Source organism: Watersipora subatra, chromosome 5, assembly GCF_963576615.1.
Source record: "Watersipora subatra chromosome 5, tzWatSuba1.1, whole genome shotgun sequence".
Taxonomy (NCBI): Eukaryota; Metazoa; Bryozoa; class Gymnolaemata; order Cheilostomatida; family Watersiporidae; genus Watersipora; species Watersipora subatra.
Genome location: NC_088712.1, coordinates 15,025,568 through 15,045,434, shown reverse-complemented (window position 1 = coordinate 15,045,434; position 19,867 = coordinate 15,025,568). Strand labels below are relative to the sequence as shown.

Here is a 19,867-nt window from a genome sequence, read left to right as displayed (position 1 = left end):
TATTGTCACTATAGTTGAAATCTGCTATTGTGTTAAAAAGTAAGGGTTACACGGCTCTATTCTGCCCGTCTCTTTGAAACTATAGACACCAAAAAGGCACTATCTCTTAATCTGAATGTTTCACAGATTTTAATTTTAAAATATCCCTGTAAGTCAGATTACTTCAAACACCAAAATCAATCATAAATACTGATACTTTCTGATCAGATCTATCAAGATTTGGTGCAAGTTCATCTTTAAGGAGAAGAAATGCAGACAATTGCTACTATTTCATGGAGATTCGGTTGAATGAAATGGCAAGCTATATGGCTACTATTGACCAGAAGTCCGTTAACTTAATTATATAGTGGTAGCAAGACGGTGATAGCAGTAGGAAATCACAACCGTCTGAAATAGAGTTACCATCTTTCAATTATCTAGCCTTACAATCATTTAGCTTCCAGCAAATCCTAACACGCTGAGTCCACATGTCATCTGCTAACTAAATTGGTGTCAGCATCATTAGGAAACATGCGGTGTGGCCAGCCCTCTATGAGGGTAGAAAATGTATTCATTTGTAGTTATTCATACCAATCCGCTTTAACTCTAGGTGGTCTGTTAGTTTGAGTTTTGGTAAATCTTCTTTAGCCCTTTTGTCCAACTCTGCCTTCAACTCTTTGAATCCCCTTACAACTGCAGCCTAAACATAGAGGGATCATAGTAGAGGAACTCATAGAAAGTGGCAAATAAATCCTATGAGTTTTGTTGATAAATAAGGGCATGGTCGTTGCATACAGTAACATCTCTAAAAAGAAGTGCCCCAACATATGAGGAAATAGAGATGTGACCAGCATTTTAAACAAGTTTCTTTTTGGAGGTACGAGTTATCTTTCACATGCAAGCATACAACCCATTTCTCGATGACCACTATATGGCCAATTATGTGAGAGACCAAATTCGAGAACAGCATCGTTCGGTCTATCTTCTCTATTCATTTTGAAAGAGTTGTTCAAATTTTTGCTAAAGGTCATAGCAAACGTGAAGCAAAAAGCGCCAAACAGAAATGAGCTAACGAAAAGTTAAAACGACAGTAAGTTTAGTAAATAGTTAAAACTCGGCTTTGTAAGTGTATTTAGAAAGCTAATAATTTAAGTTAAATTCAGTTTCTCGTACGTAGCGTCCCAAATGTTTTGGGTACTGAGAAAGTCTAAGAGACTTGTTGCTATCAAGTCTCTCAGACCGCCATTAGACACTATGTAAAATCATGCAGTAGTGTTCATAGTTAAACCCATTTTTATGTCAATTTGGCCTCAAAATAATCTCAGTATTTTATGAAAGGTAGATAAGGTATTTAACACTGCTCGTAGCTTGTTACAGGATGTTTAATCGGGAGAAAACAAAGATAAATGAGCTCAAAAAAGCGGGATAACATTATAGGCAAAAGCAAGTTGTATTTCAGTTTCACTCTCAAACAATGAATACTGGATTTCACAATGATGTCAGCATTTAGCATAAAAAACTATTTATAAAATAGAAAATATATTCCTATTGTCAGAGTTGGAAACGGTGAAAGTTAGAGTCTGTTGCAAACAGTGTAACGAAAGGCAGCAACCACACTAGCGTTAGTGTTGGAAGCACTGACAAGCCAGCTTGGGAGTCAATGTGAGAGTCAGCGGAGATCGGAATGTAGGTCAGCGTGAGAAGCTACAAAGATAGGAGGCCGAAGCATCAGATATGACAGCTAGGAATGCATGATTGATTGAAGCGCTGACAGGTCAGCGTGAGAAACAACGGGGATAGGAATGCATCAGCGTTAAATGCATTGGAGCGTTACGAGGACAGCATAATAGTAGCTTTGAAGCATTGCCACCCAGCTGCCACAAACAGCATACTAAATGATGTACTGATGAAAATATTAAGCATATTAGCCCTTTAACGTCTTTAACCATTACAACTGATGAGAGACATTAACAAACATGATAGATGTACCCCCCCCAGTTATGATTATCATCATTACGTATGACGGAGATGTGTTACCATCTACAAACCAATTATAATTGCCACCACTACCTACGAAGAAGAACAATACATCCCAAGAACTATCCATTATTATTTGGCAGAGTGACAACAAGCACAAGCAGGGACACATACGCTCTACATCAAACCATCAACTGATCGAGTATTTACAACACTTTTATATGTATAGCTTATCTCATCATTTATTATAGATAAAATGACTTTGTGAAATCATAATATAATTGCGCATGAATTTTAATGTTATGAAAAACAAAAAAAGTTGTGTAATAACTGTAGAATGCATCACATGAAATATGAATATCTCTTTTGCCTTATGTTAGATAGATAACTATACGCGTAGCTGTCTCAGGATGAGTATTATAGCAAAAGCCATTCTTTTTAATCAGCTAGTGATGGTTTTCAGGTTATGGCCATTTTTGTAGAAAATATCGACTTAGCCTCTTAGCTTATTGACTTGTTAGCTTATTGGGATTCCCAACATCGTCATGGAATCCCAAAAAGATGACGTCAGATATTAGCTGTCAGAAAGGAATGCTGGTTGACATCGAAGTTACTAAAAATAGACATTACAGGAATGTTAAAAGATACGCAAGAATGAACTGAGGCAGCCAATGAAACTTGTCAACAATCAGAGAATGAGTATATAAGGAGGAGCTGGCAGCAAGCCAAGGATGGGGAGAACTGGCAGCGAGCCAGAGAAAGACAGAGCGCAACTGGCAGCGAGCCAGATAGAAAAAGGAGCGCATAGAAGGAGGTTAATATAAGGCCTATTAGCCTGCAGCAGATAGCCTGCAGAGGATAACCCTATTGAGGAGAATAAACATACAACAGAGCAATTTTTCCCAGGAGTTGGGAAGCCAGGAAAACTACTAAGCCCTGAGAAGATAGAATACATTCAGCCCCCCTGCCAGCAGAAAGAGCCATTGCTACACGCTGCTTCACTACACACATCGCAGACACGTAACTATTAAACTTAGAAAGGCCATAACCAATAGGGCTAATTACATTTACACAAGCGTACTGTTATTTTTGCTTGCTTTGGCTAGTTAGAATTGACAGCATTGTTATTTTTGATCTGCTAAAGAAAATAGAGTTTGCAGACACTAGAGAACAAACCACTGGCACATTTTTGTCGTTATTAGATAATTGCCTACAATCAGTAGTAGGCTGTGCATCTCAATACTACTCGTGTTGAACTTTGATACTTGGGGCTCATCATTGCAATAACGAGCTACTGTTAAAACAAATTGCAACTAGGACTAAAAGGAGTGCCCATCTTCATTGATTGAGTTGTTATTTCTATTTGGCCTTATAGCAGCAGTCTGATTTTTGTGGGGCAGAAGTGCCACTTTGTCTGCAGTCAAAATTTGTCTTGGGAGAAATTTAACTCAAAGTCCAGAGGCTAACCATTACACATAGAACCATAGAACCATAATATTATTACTATCAGAGAAAACACAAAAAAAAAACAATGCAGTTTTCATTATTATTTCTGAAATTATAAATTTAAAAAATTTAAATATTATCAACTATTCTTATTATCACTGCCAACAATTAAATACATTATTAAATATTAAATATTTAATATTAATAAATCTTAATCTTCCTTAATTTTTCTTAATCTTATTTCTTCACAAATTTCTCCCCTGACACTATTTGTAAAATATATATGAAAACTACTAGCATAAATTTAAAATGTTTATGAAACATTTCAGATAATTCTTTCTTCCGGTAATCCACAAGTATGTTGAGTCTGATTCATTTCATGAACATGATTGATTTTCATCATCAACGAGTAGCAATATTTACCTGAGCAAAAATCTAGCAACTTGCCATGCTCATTGTTGTCTTGCAGAACCTTTATTATTTTGAGATATCTGGCAAGCTGTCGTTATCAAAACCTGCAGCTTCAAGTAATGAATCTGTAGTTCTTTCTCTCATTCCCTCAAGAACATGGCTGCTGAAACGGAATACCAAATGCAGAAATTATTGATTAAAATATACTGACTTCCACACAAAAAGTAAATCATTAGCATAGTAGCCAAAAACTTGAACAATGAAACAGCAATCTAAAGGTGTTATATCTGATATCAGTCATGTACAAATAGACGTAAAGAAAATTACAAGTTATATCATCATATGGCTCACTAGACAAACTCCTAGAGTTACGACACCCACAAATCTCATCCTTGAGATTAGTACCATCACATGACGACCCACCCATTCCACTGTCTGAACATTGAGAACATTACATTTGAAAATTCAAGATTATGGCAAAAAAGCCAGTAATTAAAACCCAGATTAAAATCCTAAAAACGGCATCACACCCCAAGTCAATGACAACACCCAGACGATAACAACTTTCATCATGCGGTACGAAGATCCGCATCTGGTACCAATCTACACCAGACAGGGATTAAAACTAGAAGATTAAATATTATGAAACCCCGCTGACGTAAATACAACAAGGCGTAGCCAGGAACCCCAAAAACTACAATACCCAAAATTGGAGATCTGAAAGATATAGCTTACTCTTGGACACCCAGGCTAACCCCTAAACGATATATAAGGATGTATATTCACCTTCATACTTCACTCTCTTCAATACAGCTTCTTCATAGCAGACAAACGTGTCAGCGAAACAAGTGAAAAGAGTCAACCTTCGCAGAACAAGAGGGTGAATATATTCTAAGTCTCAGACATTACTTTTATATTCTTACAATTCTTAGTCTGAAGTACAACTTGTTATATATTTTCTTGTTCATTTAATAAACATAAGGTCTTGGGAAAACCCCTTCCACATACCTTAGCTATTCCTTATCTCAGAGTATAGTCCTAGATTCTCACATCTAGGAAGGTCAGTTGTAAAATCTTGATACATTAGTGAACAAGTCAGACTACTCAAACAGTCATTAATCAGGATTAGGCCTATCTGAGTTTATTATAATAATTTAGCAGTGCATCTGCTCGTGACAATAAACCTGAGCTTACTCCCTAACCGTTGTAAGATTGCTTGGTAGGATAATCCAATACTATCAATAATCATCACAACATTTCTGGTGGAGACGCGGGTTTTGAACAAATCTCACACAATTTTTTTTAGCAAAGCGTTTACGGATCCTTGATAAATAGTTTGAATCTGTGGAAAAGATTCTTTGTAAGACGGGGAAGGACACGTGTCATTATTATTACTATTGAAACTGATTGATTATTGAAATTTATTCCTGCCCATTTCCCCATATTAATTGAAACAGAAAATTATTGAAACAGAAAATTTTGAATTTATTATTTGGCAGAAGATAGCTAGCTGGAGTAGTCAAGAGTGATCGACCTCTCTAGGTCGTACACCGCACATACAGAAGTGCCACGGTAGCTTTTATTAGTATTAGGCTCTTGTAAAAAGGTACAGTTACAATCTTACACCACCCGTACGACCTACACTGCCCTGGTGGTAGACTAGATCACTTCTCATTTGAGTACCCGATTGACTTTGACTCCCATATACATTTAAGGACAATAGATCCATATTGAACAATTTTATTCGCGCATGATTACTTTTCATCCTGACAGGATTAAATACTGAGCTCATTAACAACAAACTGACAAAGCGGAAGCCACGAGAATTTTAGTATAGATAGGTAACTATCAAACCTATAACTAATATTCTAAATATTTTAGGCCTACATTAAGATATTATTGCGCGCAAGTCCGGAAAAAAAAAAAATCTTTTACTCTCATCTAGCTGGTAGAACACCACGTATAATACTAAGAGCTCACTAAATTATATTCTCTAATACAATACTATTATAGCATAAGCACATACAGATTAAATCCTCACTAAGAGTTGATTGGGTAAAAGCAAAAATTCCCCATGCTCGAGTAATTACATTAAGAATACACCATTCACATAATTTGTACATATAAATATCCACCCTTGACACTAAATATAGAAAGTAATATATTAGCATTACTACCTAGCGCCTAACAATATATTATTGTTAGAGGTATAGTAAGAACGCTAACCACAGTATTATTTTGATCTGTCAAGAAGAACCATTTGTTTGCTATTTGGTTATCTTTAACTCTGATACACACTAAGATTAACAGTAAAATAAAACAAACATGTCAGCCTCCCAAGAAGACACGTCAGAAGGTGTCAGCACAAGGAGCAAGACTAAAAATAAGACATCTGACGCAACCTCACAAGCAGCAGAAGGCGCAACAGGAGGTACAACAAACTATGAGCTCGACTCGACTGCGGTAGAACAGAGCCCTGACGAAAGAGGAGCAACTCCTAAAAATGGGACGCCCCGAACCGTACCGGATCTTACGACAGTTCTCACAAAACATTTACCTAGATATGACAGTGGTAGCCCTATCTTCCCACCAAACAGGAGGGGCGCAACCGCGACCCACACATCCCCCAGTGCACCACCGCAGCTAGCAACTCTATCTGGGAGACACCAGACAGATAACTCCAATACAAGGAGCACACCCATCATAAGTATCGTGCCAAACCTAGACACCATCGAACCTTTCAAAGAAGGAGGAGATTTCGAGGACTACCTCGAGAGATGGGAAATCTTGATGGCACAGTATAACCATAGCAATGAACAATTAGCTTTAGCCTTACCTGCAAAGCTAGTTGGAGCAGCTTGGGAAACGTACAAAAATATCATCAAGTTGAACCCAAGATGGACGAAGGACTATTCAAAGATGAAACAGGAATTATTGGAAGCCTTTCTCAATGATAATCCATTACAAGAGAAGAACCTCCGGAGCATTTCCCAAGGACGAAAATCAGTCAATGATTTCTATGCCGACATAATAGCGGCCGGGCGTTCTGTTTTCAAAGGGATGCCAGAAGTCAATCGAGATCAAGTTATAAAAGCAGCTTTCATCAGCGGGCTTAAAGAGAGTTACCAGTGCTCCATCCTAAATCAAGGAGACATAACTCTACAACAAGCATTAAAAGAAGCCAGAAATCTAGAAGCTATTGACAGGGCAGTGGTGAAAAACCGAGTGGACACACAGGTGGACCATGTAGATCAGGTCGATGCTGACTTATTAACACCGCTAACCAAACAAATACAAGGGCTTACTAATTTGGTTGATGAACAGACTAGAAGAATGAAGATAAACGAAAATCAATCAACCAAAACACAAAAGCAAAAAAACTATCAACTCACAGATAGTAGAGATTTCCAAACAAGAGGAAGAAACGATTACTGTGGTAGTCAAGGCCATAACTACAGACAAAGATACAGCGACAATTTTAACCGAGGCTATGACAGGCGCGGTAAATGGAATAACAGACCTTGGCAAGGGACAAACAGCGGACAACGATGCAACCAAACAGGTAATGGTTACACCCGATCACCTTTTGGAGGAAATTACCGGAAAAATTACGAAGACTCTCCACAGCCTGATTGGCCACAAACCCAAAGAAACAGGACAACGGAGAACTTTAGAGAACAAGGAAGCTACGCAAGTCGACACAAAAACGAAGATGTACACGCTTGTGAATCGTGCACACAAGCTGATAGTGTGGCGGAGATATGCGACGGAATAACCCAAGCAGAAATTGACCAAATGGGACCAAGCGAGTTCGCTAGATTCTATCTAGCGCAAACAGGCCCGAAGGATAATTATATCAGGCCAAGAAACGCTAAGAAAGACCGAGAATACGCCGAAGAGTCAATAAACTGCGTAACTTTTGCACCAGCCCCACCTAAAGCAAGAAGAACCTTTAATGGAGGACAGTTTGGTCTATTCAATATAGTAAGCTACATGCAGTTCTGTCTCTTTTGCCTCTGTATTACTGGGACGTCAGGCTACAATTGGCAACCAAACAACCCGATGATTTGCGGATCAGGAGAAGACGACTCTCCACAATTGTTTAAAATGCAACAAGACTACAAATGTACAGTTCGAGAAGACCAATTAGCGAACATGGAACCCCAAGACGTGAACATCACTATCTACCACAAGAATATGGTTAGACAGCACACTATTGCCTACCAATGCACAAAGTTTGTCACATCTGTGACAACGCAGTTGTCTTTCCTCAGAGACATTAAAACCAAGGAAGTTTCACGACGAACTAGATCTGTCTCAAGAACGGAATGCATCAATATGGTACAGCACAAAAGATGCGACGCAGGCGTATTGCACGGAGGAGACGGTATATACATAACAAACGAACCCACCAATGCTGAATATGTGTGGTACGGGAAGAAACACACCTTCAACGCTAACCAATGCAGCTACATCGAGACATATTTGTACAAGCGACACGGCACTTATTTATTTGAAAGCACTGTAGGAGATGTAAGTCACTGTAATTATAGGAAAGGCTACTGCAAACTGATAGATGATTCAGTACTTATATGGGATTTTGAACTAACAGAAACATGCGAATACACCCCATGGTTCAATGTAAGTGGGAGTTATCTCGACTCGCACTTTGTGAGCAATGATAACGATCTGGCACTCACATTCTATGGGAATGGCTTAAGCGTGAACAGAGATTGTGAAAGTTCAGAGCTAACCCAATCAGATCAAGGCATGGTAGTTAGATTTCTAACCTCTCCAACAAACGCTACTCTGAATGACACGTTGGAAGTACCACTGGTTGCAGTCGGGAAAAATGCACCAGCAATGAATGCAATAGCCCAAGCACTAGCCTATCAACAAACGAAGCTAGCACAGAAGCTGTTCTGGGCATCATATCAATATGCATGCCAGAATCTAGCAGCAACCCTGAGACTAGTAAGCATGCTGATGGGGGAACACCCTACTCTGAGCGCACGCTATCTTCTAGATAGACCTAATGTTATCGCTACCTCAGGACCAGGATATCTACAAGTCTATCCATGCACTATCTTGCGTGATATTCAGTATGAGATACTTCCTATGCAAGAAGACAATTGCACTAATTACATACCAATCAAGGTGAAGATTGCTGGTACAGAAAAGATAGGATATCTCAACCCAAAAGAAAACGTAATTAAACCAGACACCTATACAGTAAGTTGTAAATCTATGGCAAATACACTGAGAATGCTTAATGGGAATATTTCAATATACCACCCAGATGGTAGAATAGAACCAGCACATGCCGTGTCAAACCTAACTATCCCTGATATCAATCTTGGGACTCAACCATTACAGATAAAAGAGACCATTTTTAGCAGAATACATTTATTAGGATGGTCAGACCCTGATCAGTACAATGATCTAAATCAATTACTGTCTACACTATACAGACAAAAGAAGGTTCTAGACTCAATGGGCATGGTCACAAGTCGCCACAATACATTAAAATACAACACCATAGAAAGCAGAGAAAAGTTGTTTGGCGAATCATTCTTCTCTTTCCTGTTCGGAGGACATGTCGCTTCCGTCTACGAGTTGTGGACTTTTGCTTGTAACTTCTTTACGACTATCCTCTTTCTCGGTGCCATAATCACAGCAGCAGTCGGAGGAGGCATAAAATATAGGAGGGGAAGAGCGGCGGAGATAGTGGGAGCCATATATGCTGAAACAGATAAAGAAGACAAAGACAACACGATGGAAACAACTCTCACCAACCCAACTGCTCCACCTCCCTATCAACCAGTCCTTTCTGATGATAACCAGTTAACCATAGATGAAGAATGCGCCCTAGCATGGCATGAATTCTTCGGGATAATACCTCAAGATAATGAAGAATTTAGAGAACAAGTCAATGTTCTCAACAGCCCAACCAGTAAAAACTGTAGAAGAGCTACCATAAACTTAGAGATCAATGGACATAAGTGCACTGGACTAGCTGATGCTGGAGCCACAATAAGTTTAATTAACTCGGACTTCGCTAAATCGCTGACCACCGAAATTCAACCAAGTAGCCTCACCGCAACCGGAGTAACAAAAGTCGCTCTAAACATAATTGGACAGTCAAACATGTGGGTAAAAATAGGAAGAGAATGGAGCGGCAAACATAGATTTCACATAGCAGAAGATATCTCTTATGCAGTCATACTTGGAACAGATATCATGAGCAAGTTAGGAAAGATAACTTACGATTTTAGAAGATGTACATTCAACATCAATGAAGGGCATCCTCTCCCAATGGGTGGAAACAGTCACATAAAACTAGCCCGCACCTGCAACAATGTCGAAATTGCACCACTTACAGAGATGGCAATAGTAGTGAAAGTTTATGATATGCCAGACTGAGAGGAATGCTTATTTGAAGGCAATCGCAATATCAGACAAAACCTATTAATTGGAAAATCAGCCACACGCGTAGAGAAGGGAAAGATTATCATTCCAGTGATTAATCCTACATTTACAGCACATACAATACCTAAAAACGCGCTGGTGGGAAACGTTGAAAGCTTAGAAGATGATCTACGACTACTAAGCGTACCTACTAAGGCGGAAGAGTCTGACAAGAAGAAGAGCAAACCGAAGCTAGATATAAAGAATACTAATCTGATTGCCCCTCAACTAATTGAATTACAAAACCTGGTGGACGAATTTGACGATATAGCAGGAGAAGGCATAACGGAACTAGGACGTACATCCATAGTAGAACATGTTGTTGAGACACTCCCAGGGACAGACCCCATCCGTAGCAGACCATATGGTATACCAGTCGGGATCAGAGCAGAAAACAACAGATTGACCAAATGCAAGACAATGGTTTGACCTCACCTAGCTCTGGCAAGTGGACCTCTCCAGTAGGACTCGTCAAGAAGAAGGATGGTAACTGGAGATTTTGTGTAGATTATCGCAAGCTGAACGCCGCAACTGTAAAACAATCAATGGCCATATCATCAATTGACAGCGCAATAGAAACCATGCATGAGAAGAAATATTTCAGCTCGATTGACCTTTGTTCAGGATTTTTTCAAGTAGCACTACATAAAGATTCAAGAGAAAAGTCAGGTTTTATCACACCTTTCGGATGCTACCAATTCAATACCATGCCACAAGGAATGTCAGGGAGCCCTGCTACGTTTACGAGGCTAGCGTTAGCCATAATGGCGAAACTGATTAGCTCAGGCAGCAGCTGTGTTTATCTGGACGATTGGCTCATGACGTCTAAAACCTTTGAGGAGCGCATACAACTCCTAAGAACTGTGTTTACAAGACTCAGATACACTGGACTGAAATACCGACCTTCAAAAAGCCAACTGTGCCAGAAAGAGATACTCTACCTCGGCCACATAATTTCAGAACAAGGAATTTCAGTAGCACCACATAACACAGAAAAAATAAAGAAATTCCCAGCGCCCAAGAACATAACCGGAGCAAGGAGATTAATGGGATTGTTCGGCTATTACAGAATGTTCATCAAGGACTTCGCAAAAATCGCTTCACCGATCATAAAACTCACCAACAAAGAGGGCGGATTCAATTGGGACTCTGAATGTGAAACAGCTATGCAAACTCTGAAATCCCACGTCACCACAGCTCCAATTCTCTGCTTCCCGAACTTCCAAGAGACTTTCATCCTCACTACAGATGCATCTTCAGTCAGCATCGGGGGGGGGGGGGGGGGGGGGGGTACTTTCTTAGAAACAGACAGATGGAAAGGAACACCCGATAGCTTTCTTCTCCAAGACACTGAATCAATCTAAAAGAAAATGGGATACATGTCAACAAGAACTCTACGCAATTCTGATGGCAGTAAAACCCTTCCGACCCTATCTGATGAATGTCACTTTCAAGGTGTTCACAGACAACGCAGCGTGTACCTACGTATTGAAGAAATCCGAATTATCATCACGTTTAGCAAGATGGGCCGCTCAGCTATCGGACTACAACTTCACCGTTGAACACAAGACTGGAAGTCAAAACAAGGTAGCGGATGCATTATCCAGAGCTATCATGACAGTGAATACAGGAGAAACTACAGTTATCGACGAAAGTATGAGGGATGACCAGAAAAGAGACTTTTATCTCGGACCTATCTGGAGATACATTGCGAAAGAAAAATTCCCTAAAGACGCTAAACAAAACGCAAAAAAGACATAGCCAAGGAGAGCAGCCACTTCGAATTACACTCAGAAGTTTTGTACCGAAAACAAGGAGGAAAACTCTTACTTGCGATACCAGCAGTACAGAGGCCACTCTTGCTCTATTCTATTCACAACAGCATAACTGCCATGCACCCAGGAGTAACCAAGACCCTGATGCGGCTTAGAGAAAAGAACTGGTTCCCAGCCATGGCGCGAGAAGTGGAGAACTACATCAGCCAATGCATTTCCTGTCAACAGAGAAAAAGCCCTAAAGTACCAATACGTGTACCATTAGGCACACAGATGGCCAGAAGCCCCTTTGAGGTCCTCTCGGTGAACTTCCAGGGACCTCTAACTGAAAGCACATGTGGAATGAAACATATATTAGTGTTCACGGATCATTTCACTAAATGGACTGAAATGGCAGCTACTAAAGATCAACTCGCAACCACAGTAGCTAGAGTATATGTAGAACAAGTCTTCTGCAGATACGGAGCTTCAAAGATCCTGCTCAGCGACCGCGCTGAGAATTTCATGAGTGAGACGATCGCAGAAGTTAACAGACTACTAGATGTCGAACACAGATTCACGACTAGTTATAACCCAAAATGCAACGGACAAGTCGAAATCTATAACAAGTCGATTGCGAATATGCTCTCACACTTCGTCAATCAAGATACTCACAAAGATTGGCCAAGATACCTCCCGTTCTGTCAACTCGCGCATAACTCATCAAAACACACGACATTACAAGCCTCACCCAGCTCTCTACTCATGTGCAGAGAAATACGCCTACCTTACGACTTAACAAAACCCTCGCCAGAACCACCTACTGTGAATAGTGATTCATACGCCGCGAAACTACACGAGCGAATGACGGAAACTTGGGAAAAGGCAAGAGAATTAACAAAGAAGGGAAAAGCGAAGCAAAAACACTATTATGACAAGAAAGCCACGCCCAGCACGTTGCAAGTAGGCGATTACGCGCTTTACCATGACAAACGAGGATATCGCAACAAGTACTCTAAGTTAATCAAGAGGTGGAAGAATGCTTACGTACTTAAGAGTCGTGACGAAACTACGGCAACTATACAACCCTTTGACAGACCAGATGAAAAACCTACGAGAGTGAATTTCAATATGCTGAAGAAACATATCGGACCATTGGTCAGGGGAGACCACTCTGACATCTCGATAGAACTGAGTTCCTCAGACGAGGAGAGTGGACGAGGAAAAGTACCACAATATACACCTGCAAAACATCAACTAACCGAGAAGCAAGCTTCTGAGCCAGATGACAAAGGTATTACTACAGACTCACCTGATAACGACGACATTGATAAGGCGAAGGAAGGAGACGATAACACTCCTACCACACCAGATCATAGGGAATGCAAGGTCCAGAGAGCCACTTCTGAAAAAGAAAACGAGGTACCCATACAGTCTGATAATAAAGCTGACAACTCGCAATCAGACACAAATGAAATCACTGAAAATGACAACCCTACACCTGAACAAGCTAACAAGATAAAGCAACAAGATGAACAAGAGAGGAGTAATAGGTATGAACTCCGGAGAAACCCGAAGTCCAAACAAAATGATGATTTCCAATATTACGGATAATTCTCCTTATCCCACTCACCTAAGTTTAAAGGACGACGACTACACACTTAATCGAACACCGGACTGGACTAACCCAATAAAAAATACCTAGTTAAAATCAACAGAACAACGTTTATTTCTTACAACAACAATACAACAAAATAAAAACAACAACAACCAACGTCGACACAACGCCGAGTACCTCACCCAAGCGATCAGGCCCTAAAATACCAAAGGACATCATAGCACAACATATAAAATGCATACCGATGAAGCTAGCAAAACTGAAGAAATTGGGAAATACCACTAACCAATAACGGTAGGCAAATCTGACGTAGTCTCAAAAGTGACTCGATTGTCTTCTGTTCTTTCTGCACCAACTACAGGATCAACGTTCTTAAGTATCACCGGAAGAGGAGTACACTGTACAACGTACCCTACACAGGTACATCTCTCCACATCACAGGGCTATAGATAAAAAAAATTTTTTTGCCAAGAACTACTCAACAGCGACTAGAATTATTCATAATTACGTGAATATTTCTACATACCACTCTGGTCAGAGGAACGGCACAAGCTCCAATGATCAATAAAAGGTAAAAGTACATGACGAAGAGAGAAAGCAGAAAACTACTACAGAACAGATCAAATTGACACTTTAACACTCAACGGATCAGTGATGAATGATAGCGAGAGGACAACGTGGAAGAATGACGCGCTAAACCCAAGAGACACGAGTTTTCATTGGACTATAATTTGCTAATTTAAAAATTAGCTCGTCTAACTCGTCACTGACATTTACCGTTTCAAAGGAAAACCGGATATTATAATATCCAAGACCCTCAGGAAACGAAGATCACTTACGCACTTGCCAGAACACAATGATTTATCGACTGATATTAACGCTACTATGACAACCGTCAAGGAAGGCAATATATCATCCATATAACTTGGTGAGCCAACCATTTATTACAAACTAACAGCAATCTTGGATTTTACTTTGGATCTGTACTTGCAATCCGATATGTGATCTCTTTATTGACATTTATGATACTAATGTACTATCCCTTGCGATTAGCGTATTCGTATGCTAAACGATAAATACCAGATAAGACATGATTGGCAGATATATATATATATTTTTTGTGATTTATGAAGGGAGGGCGCATGCCTAGTGGCGCCCCCCACATTCGCATATCAGATGAATAAGTGTAAGGTGGCCACAGTGTCCACAGACGTGTGCCCCATGGGGGCAACATCCTATTTCAAGAGCTTCCATATGGCACTCCTCATCACACTCTTGTTTCTCCTCCTCTTCATAATTTACATTTTTTCCTTCCTCCTCCTCTTCAGACTCAGTTTCCTCAGAGCTTTCACTGAAAACATAAACATATGGTAATTTCGGCTAATTCACCTCATTTTCATTCATATACACATACATGCATGACTTGATCTTCTACAATGAAAGAATCTTATACTAGAGTTGCCCCGATTTCAATATCGGAATCGGTATCGGTGCCGATATGGGTATTAAGTATCTGAATCGGTATCGGCCGATCTTTTCTTAAAAAATCGGACACTTCAGATACTTTTTACATATCAACTATTTAGCAGAAACCTGTATTTCAGCCTGCTACTTTAATAACAAATCATCAGCTGCAAGTTCCTTGCTTTTATCTAATGATTTCCGAGCCTTTATAACAATATATTTCATGTCTATAGCCTAATAAACATCCACACAGCTGCATAATATTTTGGCTTTAGTCAGGACGTAATCACCAAGTGCGGTATTTCCCAATTACAGCGATATGATTTGTTGCAGCCAATCACAAACAAGAGAACCATAACGAGCAACAAGAATGCGGTGTAATGTTTCTATTTACTAGCATTGCGAAAGTAATTTGAGCAGTTGATGCATAAAGTTATCTATCTCTCTCTTGATCCTGACGATATGATGTATCGTTTGTATTGCATAAAATAACCTCAGTGGCTTATCGGTGTTTAGCCTGCCCTCCATCATCTGTAGCGTGCGAGTCCTTCAGTACGACGGGCTACATCGATAGTGATAGAAGATAAAGACGTCTCACTGAGATAATTGAATCACTAACGGTAATTAAAAGACGCATTTATTTGCTTTAGACTTGTACAGGCGCAGCCGTTCGTTCAGCAGTAGAAAAGAGACTTCATTACCACAGAGAAAACTGTACCACTAACTGTAATTACCATTAATAATAACATATTTCAAGAAACATGGACTGTTTTGTTATTAGATGCACGGTATGTCAGTATGTGAATATATATACATGTATATCTTTTTTCATAAATACAAACAAATAAATGCATTAATATTTATATTTTCTTGGCATTATATTTATACTCGCATAACAAATGAACAACTATCTATGCAACACAAAAGAATCTGAATCGGTATCTGAATCGGATTATTTTTCATTAAGAATCGGTATATCGAATCGGTATCTGAATCGGCTGGTGAAATTAGAATCGGGGCATCTCTATCTTATACACACCTTTCCTCCATCGCTCCTTAACCCCATGTCTCTCCCGCCTCTCTCTTCTCTTTTAAAACAGCTATCCTACAAATACAAAGAAAATGATAAATTTCCTTTGATTAAAAAAAAAAGAGAAAATTCTTTTTATATAAACTATAATATGAATGCCAAAACATGTATATTCACTCCACTCGAAGCTTATCCTGCTCCTCTCGGACATGTGCCAGCATTGCGGCCACCAAATCTTTTAGAAACTTATCACTGCTAGTAGTAGAATCAGCTTCGGCCATGTTTGCTATGAGTTTACTTCATAGCTGAAGTCACTTATATACAGACGCTGGAAGCTGACACCTCGAACTTACCACAAGAACCAGAGATTAAAGTAAGTATATCTAATCATATAATAAATTATTGTGTATATTGGACTTGAATAATCTCATGCTATTTATATCATAATGATTAATCACTGCATGTCGAATATTTTCTTGACAGGTAAACGTGCCTAGAATTTTTTTTGTTCCATTGCTTATCATGATGATTATTAATTCTTATATACGGGACACATTATTATACGTGTACCACGGTAGTTTTAAAGAAAAAATGTGCTTTAAAAAAAAAAAGAAGAAATATTTCTATTTTAGTAGAGTAACTACATTCCTGTCATATAGACGGCACATAGTACCACTATCGTGTTTAAGAACTAAGTATACATATTATGACATTTTTTAAAGTAGGATAGGTTAGAAATATTATACATGAATAATTATTAAGATAGAACCACACCTTGGGCAGTGGATGAAACAAAAACGAAAAGAAAACAAAAAAAAAATAAAACTTTTTGATCAAAAAAAATAAGGGAATATATACATATTGACGAGATTAATTATTAATCAGACTTTTCAATTTTATGTGGTACACAGTTTTTTTTATCTTCTTCTATCTTTTTATAAATTGGTGACAGTTTATGTTTGCGCTGCTTAACACTCGTATGGCTAATTTTTTTTACTGTCGTGAGGCAAATAAGATCACCTTTCCCTACCAACTATCTACTGCGTGAGGACACACTTCTTAACCACAGGAGGAGATTAACACTATTCTAGAAACACCAACATAACAGTATTTAGATATAGCACTAATGCCTCATGACACTTTTATATTACCATACATATTTATATTCTATACATTATCCAGGGATCTTGTTTTTATATTAATCCAGAAACTTTCTCTTATTAAATCAAAATTTTTCACTCTTATACTTTTTGCGAAACCCCCTTGTTCTCACACCATGACAGCTACATACCAACAACACCAGAACTCACTACATTGAGGACAATGTTCTTAAAGCCGTGAAGGATGTTATATCTGATATCAGCCATGTACAAATAGACGTAAAGAAAATTACAAGTTATATCATCATATGGCTCACTAGACAAACTCCTAGAGTTACGACACCCACAAATCTCATCCTTGAGATTAGTACCATCACATGACGACCCACCCATTCCACTGTCTGAACATTGAGAACGTTACATTTGAAAATTCAAGATTATGGCAAAAAAGCCAGTAATTAAAGCCCAGATTAAAATCCTAAAAACGGCATCACACCCCAAGTCAACGACAACACCCAGACGATAACAACTTTCGTCATGCGGTACGAAGATCCGCATCTGGTGCCAATCTACACCAGACAGGGATTAAAACTAGAAGATTAAATATTATGAAACCCCGCTGACGTAAATACAACAAGGCGTAGCCAGGAACCCCAAAAACTACAATACCCAAAATTGGAGATCTGAAAGATATAGCTTACTCTTGGACACCCAGGCTAACCCCTAAACGATATATAAGGACGTATATTCACCTTCATACTTCACTCTCTTCAATACAGCTTCTTCATAGCAGACAGACGTGTCAGCGGAACAAGTGAAAAGAGTCAACCTTCGCAGAACAAGGGGGTGAATATATTCTAAGTCTCAGACATTACTTTTATATTCTTACAATTCTTAGTCTGAAGTACAACTTGTTATATATTTTCTTGTTCATTTAATAAACATAAGGTCTTGGGAAAACCCCTTCCACATACCTTAGCTATTCCTTATCTCAGAGTATAGTCCTAGATTCTCACATCTAGGAAGGTCAGTTGTAAAATCTTGATACATTAGTGAACAAGTCAGACTACTCAAACAGTCATTAATCAGGATTAGGCCTATCTGAGTTTATTATAATAATTTAGCAGTGCATCTGCTCGTGACAATAAACCTGAGCTTACTCCCTAACTGTTGTAAGATTGCTTGGTAGGATAATCCAATACTATCAATAATCATCACAACAAAGGAAACAAGGGAATTGCTATGATCGTGCTAGAACGTAGGAAAGTAATGAAATGATCCATAATTAACTTACACTTTCATTATCTGCTGCTTTATGTCATAATTCTCCATATATTTCATAAATTTATGTATACTGGAAACCATTGCAGGAACATAGCTACTTGAATTATGAGCAATATTATTAACTATTCACCGAGTAGTTAATAACTTTGATTATTTACGACATACACAGCTATCACAGACAAAGCTCAAAGCTATAAATATTTAATTTGACCGAACGCTCTCATTCCCTCCAAAAGAACAATAATATTTAATAATGTGCTAACGAAAAGAAGTTTGGCCAGAATAGAAGAAAAGCAAAATAGGGAGAGAGAACAAAAATAAAAGCAAAATGTTAACAAAACAAATATGTGGCACAAAAAACGTAGCAAAATATGTGATAACACATGAATGCATATTTCAACAACCAACCTGTGTTAACAACAACCAGCATTATATATGCATCTAATGCGTAAGCACCGTAGCAAAGAAACGTCAAATACGATCAAAATAAATTGTAAGACCGTTTTAGCTCGGCTGTACAGTCTCCTAAAGAAGCTACGTAAAACTCGAGCACCTACACGGAAGCCCTTGAAATTGTTAGAATATTGTTAAACATACTAGCGATCCCATTATATTTTGTCGTTTTCTGAATTTGGATGTTTCCTGCGTAGCAAATATTTTTACCTGGATATAATGGGAAACGGCACCGTGTACCGCACACCCTACAACCCAACAGAATCTTACGTTCGGAAAACCGCAACGGCTAAATAAAAAAGTCATTGACTTTTTTTACAACGCACGGAATGCCCCATTCAAATTATCAGCTGGCAAAAAGTTGTAGTTGTATGCTCTTATCAAATAGCAAACGCGTAGACCGACGCTGTTTCTGCTTGACAGATTTTATAATGCCTCGTTACCGTTACCAAGCGCTGTCAAAACGTAATTTGCCGGAGGTTGCTAGTGCGCAGCCAAATGCATGCGCAGAAGGGACCTGCTCCTAGTAACTTTCCAATTCATCAGCAGTAGCGCATTCGTCGCCATCAGTTAACTTTGGAGAGTTTTATGGTGAGTATTGTATATGTTTCATTATGTACTAAGGTGGGAAAATTTAATCATATGTAGCTAATAGAGTTTGTTTACTCAATGGAGCGTGCTTTAGGCCGATTCTGTGACATACATAATGTTTAATCAGCAGTAATGTAGGCCATTCCCTTACGATCACTTTTGCTCGCTGATAATGTTGGCGCACGCCCTGGCCCGAATCAAACTGCTAATTCGAAAGAAATGGTATATTGGAGCCTTTTGTTTGATATCGTAAAACAATTTTAACAAATTTAAGTATTATTAGGTACAGAAG

General features: G+C 38.9%; 1 long non-coding RNA gene across 1 annotated transcript; it reads right to left on the bottom strand.

Moving 5' to 3' along the window:
• Positions 1 to 14,417: 14,417 nt before the first annotated feature.
• Positions 14,418 to 19,023, bottom strand: LOC137396990 (uncharacterized). The gene is made up of 3 exons (XR_010978688.1): positions 18,940 to 19,023; positions 16,157 to 16,222; positions 14,418 to 15,004 (listed from the first exon to the last, which is right to left on the bottom strand). It is a non-coding gene; the product is annotated as an uncharacterized lncRNA (long non-coding RNA).
• Positions 19,024 to 19,867: the final 844 nt, after the last annotated feature.